The following is a 1,165-nucleotide window of genomic DNA, read 5'->3' as shown; positions in this document are numbered from 1 at the left end:
TCAGGCTTCCAAGAGACTGGAACTACAGGCGCACATCACCACGCCTGGCTATTTTTTTTTTTTTTGAGTTGGAGTCTCACTCTGTCACCCAGACTGGAGTGCAGTGGCCACTCCCGGCCACCGCAGCCTCGACCTGCTGGGCTCCGGCGATCCTTCCGCCTCAGCCTTCCAAGTAGCCGGACTTACAGGCATGTGCTACCACGCCCGGCTGAGTTTTTGATTTATTGTAGAGATGAGGTCTCGCTGCCCAGGCGGGTCTCGAACCCGCGGGCTCAGGCAATCCACTCACCTGAGCCTCTCAAAGTGCGGGATTACAGGCTGAGCCATCGAGCCCGGCTAGTTTTTGTGATTTATTGTAGATATGAGATCTCCCCAAGTTGCCCAGGCTGCGCTTTAACACCCGGACTCAGGCAATCCTCTTGCCTTGGCCTGGTAAAGTGCTGGGATTACAGGCTGAGGCACTGCCCCCGGCCGAAAATAACTTCTTAGTATGATAATGAAAATTGTTTTACTGTTGGAGACCGCATTGCGGAGACCTTCAGAAGTCCCTGGACATTGTGGGAATATATTGTGGATTCACACTTTTAAATATCTTGATGTCCTGGGGCCAGCACTTTGGGAGGTGGAGGCGAGAGAATTGCCTGAGTCCAGGGTTTCCAGGCCTGCTTGGGCAACGTGGTGAGACCGTGTCTCTACAATAAATCAAAAAATAAACCGGGCATGGTGGCGTGTGCCTGTAGTTCCAGCTACTTGGAAGCCTGAGGCGGAAGGATTGCCTGAGTCCAGCAGGTTGAGGCTGCTGTGACCGTGAGCGTGCCATTGCACTCCAGCCTGGGCAACAGAGTGAGACTTCGACTCAATAAGCAAGCAAACAAACAAACAATCGAACAAATAAATATCTTGATGACAAGCATCAAGAGATCTTCGGTTTGCATGAACGTTGGGTGTTGGTTTGTACACTGGGTCTGGGAGAATGTCAGGGACAGGAACGAAGAGACAGGGCAACAGTCGCCCAGGCTCGGCCAAACCCTTATCTGTGAGCTCTTCCCGGGTCACCCAAGCTCTGCAGGACCTCGGACTACAACTCCCGGCCGAGCTTGCGGCGGGGGGGGGGGGGGCCGTGTCTGCAGCCTGGAGGATCGTGGGAGATTCACACGGAATGACG

The sequence above is a fragment of the Carlito syrichta genome, unplaced genomic scaffold, assembly GCF_000164805.1.
Source record: "Carlito syrichta isolate Samal-C Ts95f unplaced genomic scaffold, Tarsius_syrichta-2.0.1 Scaffold309739, whole genome shotgun sequence".
Classification (NCBI taxonomy): domain Eukaryota; kingdom Metazoa; phylum Chordata; class Mammalia; order Primates; family Tarsiidae; genus Carlito; species Carlito syrichta.
Note: the sequence above shows the minus strand (reverse complement) of the source record.